Source organism: Lactuca saligna, chromosome 8 (genome assembly GCF_052625555.1).
Source record: "Lactuca saligna cultivar CGN05327 chromosome 8, ASM5262555v1, whole genome shotgun sequence".
Classification (NCBI taxonomy): domain Eukaryota; kingdom Viridiplantae; phylum Streptophyta; class Magnoliopsida; order Asterales; family Asteraceae; genus Lactuca; species Lactuca saligna.
In genome coordinates, this window is record NC_136424.1 from 207,131,805 (window position 1) to 207,137,821 (window position 6,017).

Genomic DNA, 6,017 nt, shown 5'->3' on the forward strand with positions numbered 1-6,017 from the left:
ACTTGTATGCTAGAATTAGGGTTTATAGTCTTGGATAACTTGCATGTACAATAGAGAAACCTAGATCCGAGCATTAGGGTTTGTATGAGCACATACGATGTTCTTATGACCAAAACCCATCACAATATGCAACTGAATTATGCGAATATCCCAAGAAAATTCCTTCATCTGCTTTAGCTTGAAATTTCGAAGGATTATCCTTGAGATTCATAATAAAGCACCTGCATCTGAAAACATGAAAAAATTTCACATTAGGTTTTCGATTGCTGAGAATTTCGTATGGAGTGATGTTAAAACGACAATGGATGAAATATCTATTTTGAGTAAAACATGTTGTGGACACTGCTTCAGCCCAAAGGTATTATGGAAGACTTGCATACGCCATCATTGTTCGTGCTGCTTTACATAGAGATCGATTTCTTCGTTCAACTACATCATTTTGTTGTGGTGTATATGGAGACAAAAAATTATGCAAAATTTCTTTGTCCACCAAAAATGAATCAAGAACATTTTTCTTAAATTCAGTTCCATGATCACTCTTGATTTTTCGAACAGTCTTCTTTAATGTTGTTTCCATCTTTTTGATAAAGTCAATCATGATTTGTGCAACTTCGGATTTAAGCCTGAGAAAATAAACCCACATGAATCTTGGAAAATCATCAATAATAACTAAAATATATCGTTTCTTGTTGAGTGTTGAAACTGTCGATGGACCATACAAATCAATATGTAATAGTTCTAGTGGTTCGACAATTTTCGAATCAATTGTGATCGGATGGCCTTGTTTATAAGTACAGCTAAACCTCTTACCAAATCTTGTACAACAAGTTTGTTGATGTTTCGAAAATTGAGATGTGAAAGTCTTCGATGCCAAAGCCAACTTATGTCTGATGTAGCTTTTGAAAGAAGACATACAGAAGGTTTACCTACTATTGGATTGATGTCCAATGTGAACATGTCACCTTTCATTTTTGATTTGAGCAAAACTTCTTTTGTGTTGACATTCGAAATGATGCTTCCCTATTTTTTGAAAAGTACTTGATTACCAGTGCCCACAACAAGTTGTGAAACACTTATCAAGTTATGTTGAAGACCTTCAACATAAGCAGCACGATTCACTGTGAATTGACCATTCGTGATTTTCCCATATCCTTTGACTTGACACTTTTGATTATTACCAAATTTTACAACTCCTCTATTCTTTAAACTTCGAAAATCTTGTAAATTCTCCTTCTACCCAGTCATGTGATGAGAACAACCACTATCAATGTACCATTTGTTATCATATTTCTCGTTACATAGTACATGCATTCAATGAAAGAATGTAACACCGTGAATTTCAAGGTAAAATTTTCATTTTTATTTAATCAAATTACAATTAAAACACTTGTTTAAAATCTCATACACATTTGAATTACAAAAACATAGTTCCATTTTCACTTAGAAGAAAACCAGGATCCTCCAGAATTCAACTCTTTCTTTGGTGTGTACAATCGAGCCGGTGCCATCCCGCGTTACTGAAGAACCTGAAACAACATACACACAACACTGTAAGCATGAAGCTTAGTGAGTTCGCCAATATACACCTTACGCACATACGCCTTTCCAGACCCTGACCTTCCGGTCCACTGCACAAAGCCTTCCGGCCCATGAGATAATCGCCTTCGGCCCATGAGATAATCGCCTTCCGGCCCATAAGATAATTGCCTTCCGGCCCATAAACATATATAACACATAATACATTTACTCTAACACATAAAGCACATATATCGTATATCAACCTGCCTTCCGGCCCGAAACATACACAACACATAACACATTTACTCTAGCACTCAAAGCACATATATCACATATCATACCTGACCTTTCTGTCACATAACACTTTGCCTTCCGGCCCATATAAACATGCATATCACGCGTAGCAACTAACTTCCATTTATAGTATGAATACATAATGCATAACATGTTCGACCTTCCGGTCACACAATCAAACCCTTCCGGGTACAGTATAGTGAGAAGACTCACCTCGCGGACACTGGAAGATAGCAACTCCTGAAATCCCTTGCACTTGATCTTCCGAGCTACAAGTTCCCTGTAACATCATATATCTCTTATTAATACTTCTATCTTCCACGTTAACTGACCCTAAGAAATCACACCGGTCAACTCTGGTCAACAGTCCACTGTCAACTCGACTGGACTCGGCGAGTTCCCTGGCGACTCGGTGAGTCTGGTCGTCCTTCAATCCTCTAAGATTCCCCTTCTACTCGTCAAGTATCCTCTTTGACTCGACGAGTTACTCCTGGAAGAATCGCGGGGCCACCCGACTCCACTCGCCGAGTCTGAAGAACAACTCGACGAGTCCCAGTGAATCTTCAAGTTACTCGCCGAGTCTGATCATCCGACTCGGCGAGTCCACGCCATGCAGTCGATCAAACTGCTTCCTGAGATACATATTTTCCAGAATATACAAACATGGGACCTTCTGGACCTCTAAGGGTCCTAATACAGGGTTATAAACGTTGGATAACAACACAACAATCCATCTAATCTCCAAATGGGTTTCACAAACCCTAAATCCGTGCACACATTCACATAACAGAAAATAATTCGAAAGGTTACCTGAATCATGCACTCTCAGTGTCCCCAAGCCTCAAAACGTGATTCCCTTGCTGTCCCATTAGCCAAAACCTTCTCCTTCTTGGACAATAACTTCCTCAAATCACCAATGATCTTCAATCTTTGTTCTGGATGCCCACAGCCGATTTAGGATCCTTCTCAGTCGGCCAAAAGGCGAACAATGACGGCATAAGATCCCTTATATACGTCCCAAACTGAACGGCTAGGGTTTTCCGCCGAACAACGTCGACTCGCCGAGTCCATACTGGACTCGTCGAGTCCAGTCGCGAACCGGCGACTAGATCTGCGATCCTACTCGGCGAGTCAGGCTCCAACTCGCCGAGTCCCCCCTTTAAGACACCCTAAAATGTGATTTAACAATACTTTGAGATTTCGGGCTGTTACAAAGAATTTAGGTACCCAAGGCTTTTTGGGTCCTTAGAAATTACATTTCAACTTTAAATGTAAGGAAGAACTTTTAACCCAATCAGAAACTTTGTTTTTGAGACTATCAATTAAGTCTACATCATCATTTAAAGAGATCGAAACATAAGATTTTGTTGGTTTCGAATATTCACTGACATTACCCTTCATATTCTGATTTTGTGATTGAACATTCTTTGGTTTCACAACTGGTTTCCATTCTTTGACTGAAATGTTCGAATCCTTAGAAGATGAACTTCCATGTGATGAAGTATTCACATACTTCTCATATGCTTCATGAATTTGATCCTTTGAAAATTTACTCGATTGATACATTTTTCGTCTTCCTTCTAGCCAATGATCAATATTCTTTCTAGAAGACAACCCTTTTTCATGCGAAATTTTCAAAACTTGTTTCTTCGTGTGATTAGGAAAATTTGGCTTTTGAGGAACAAAATCAACATTTGGTTTATTAAGAAAAGATTGAGCATATGTTGTATCAACAATCGATTGGAAATGTTGAGAAAACATTTGTGGTGGATTTGAAGAATATTTCCTTGGAAGTGTGGTTTTTGAAACTTTCGAAAACTTTGTTTGTTGGTTTGTTTCAGATTCTCAATGATTTGATTTAGAAAATGTATGATTATTCATTGAAAAAGATGAATTTTTAGCCTTGAAAACATTTTTGTGTGAATGTGACTTAGACAAAGATTTATTTGTTTTAACATAATTTTTCTTCTTGTCTGAAAAAGTTGTTGAATTCATTGACTTAACGAGTTTATGTGTTTCATTTGACTTCTTTTGAGACTCAACAGTCTACCAAAAAAATTCTCTTTCTTGCTTTTCTTTTTGAAATTTTATGATCTTTCGAAAATTTGTCAATATGATCTTTGAATTCTTTGCAGTTAAGTTTGACAACATTTTCATTTTTCACTTCATTTTTCACTTTAAGTGGTTTCTGCCGTTGAAAAACGTATGAATTATTTGTTAACTTGTTTTCAACTGTGCTTTGATTTGCAAAGAAACCTTCGTCTGAATTTTTCTTGTTATCTTCTTCTACTAACGTTTTAAACTCCGGTTTGACATTCTCAACATTCCCTGTAGTTACGAACACTTGATTTGGAAAAACAATATCATCCGAACACTTGAAATTCGGATATACCACTGTATTTGTTTCCAGAAAGTGAGCATCTTGTTCATTCATCACCTTTTCGAACTATTGTGTATCACTATACATTTGATCGACCACAACTCGAGGAATTTCTTCTTCTTTTGAGGAATTCTTTTTCTTTGAAATTTTCTCCTCATTTTCATCATCACTATCATCAGTTTGACTATCTCTGATGTCTACGAAGTCCAAATCACAAACTTTCGAACTTGAGGGTTTGTCAGTTCAATCTTAACCATCAATTCCTCAACTTTTTCCTTCCCTTTAGATGTTGAAGCAACACTAACAATAGACAACTAGGAACAATCAACATCCTTTAAATCACTAATTTCACTAATATTATCAAAATCATCTTCAATATCAACAAAATTAGATTGAGAATCAGATGTTGAATTCTCAGTCTTTTTCAAAAATTTGATTTGTTCTGATTTAGTTAAAGTGTCATTGATAATGTTAACTAAATCATTCGTATCAATACATTCATCAATTTTGACAATTCCATATTTATATCTGTCATCAGGAATTTTGTCAAATTCAACTATCATTTTCTCACAATCATACAAAATATTATCTACCTTCGCTCTCTCAAATTCTAGAAAAAGGCAGTAATTTTCTATGTTGCTCTTTACTAATGTCACACGAATGTTGTAAATCAGTTAATTTGCCATACCGTCTCTTTGCTGAAGTACAATATATATTTCGCTGTGCTAACAAAAGTTTGACTTCACTAGACAAAGCATCCCTATCACATATTATGTTTGTTATTTGTAACTCTAAACATATAACTTTACTTATTTTCATAGCTAAATGCTTTTTGGTCTCTAACAACTCCATTGATAGTTTCTTAGCCTCATTCTTAGCAGACACAACAATTGAATCAAAATAAGTAACGGTCTCATCAAAAGATACTAATTCAGAGTTATAAACATTTACTGGAATATTAAAAGATTCGATAATATTATGTACCTTTGTCGTCATAGGAGATTTGTCAGCAATCTTTGATATGAAGCACCTTCCTTTCACTTCAAACTCTTCTCCATCCGAATCCTCTTCCATTTTCACAATCAATGCACCATGAGTAGGATTCCTCATCTCCTCATCATCTGATCCAGATGACCAGATTTGATAGGTTCCAGCTTCTTCTTGTTCACCTGTTGCAATCAATGATGAATTCTTCGCTTTCGCGTGAACCTCCTCAAGCCTCTCACCGTAATAAGCTTCATCTTTTTACTTTATTCATCTTTTCATCTTTCTTTCTCAGCATGCAATCATTTGTAAGGTGATTGACTCCATTGCAATAGTGACAATCTACACCTGAGTCACCTTTAAGCTTCTTCTCATTCTTCCCTTGAAACACCTTCGAATCATTCTTCTCAACCTTCTTCTTCTCCTCATCAACAGATTTACTCTCAGCACTTCGTTTCACCTCAGTTTGCTTAGCCTTTGAATTGAATGGATTTTTGAAAAATTTCTTGACACGATTATTTGAGTAAAATGCTATTGCTTCATCATCTAAATTCAAAATGAATCCTTCTTCCTCCTCTGAATCACCTTTTTCGTATGTTTCTTTCTCATACACCTTTGAGACTAAAGCTAACGGACCTCCCAAACTTAGCTTCGATTCCTCAGCTATTTCATTTACTTCATTTTCGTGTGTCTTCAACTGATTGTACAAATCATTGAGAGTTGATGTATCAAAACATTGCTAATTCTTGACCATCATACTCACACTTCTCCATTCTTTTCGAAGACCCATTACAAAAATGAGATTGAATTCCATTGAAGTCCTGGTGATCCTATAGCGATT